The sequence below is a fragment of the Sinocyclocheilus rhinocerous genome, unplaced genomic scaffold (genome assembly GCF_001515625.1).
Source record: "Sinocyclocheilus rhinocerous isolate Xijiao unplaced genomic scaffold, SAMN03320098_v1.1 scaffold77, whole genome shotgun sequence".
Lineage (NCBI taxonomy): Eukaryota > Metazoa > Chordata > Actinopteri > Cypriniformes > Cyprinidae > Sinocyclocheilus > Sinocyclocheilus rhinocerous.
Genome location: NW_015635045.1, coordinates 1,056,093 through 1,056,507, shown reverse-complemented (window position 1 = coordinate 1,056,507; position 415 = coordinate 1,056,093).

Here is a 415-nt window from a genome sequence, read left to right as displayed (position 1 = left end):
TCAAACGCAGCAAATGATATATCAATGCTACCTTCAAATATCAGATGAAGGCATCTCAGATGACAGTAAGTGAAGATAACAGTGCTTTGATTCCTTTCTACCTTGGAATACATCCTCCGAAGGCAGCATTTTTCAGCTTTCAGACGCATTCCACGTCTATGGAGTCAATATAATGCCACATATATATGCAAAATAATAAAGTTTTGCAAAAGAAAATAAAGTTTTGCAAAAGAAAGTAAAGTTTTGCAAAAGAAAATAAAGTTTTGCAAAAGAAAGTAAAGTTTTGCAAAAGAAAATAAAGTTTTGCAAAAGAAAGTAAAGTTTTGCAAAAGAAAATAAAGTTTTGCAAAAGAAAGTAAAGTTTTGCAAAAGAAAATAAAGTTTTGCAAACGAAAATAAAAGTATTGAGAAAAAA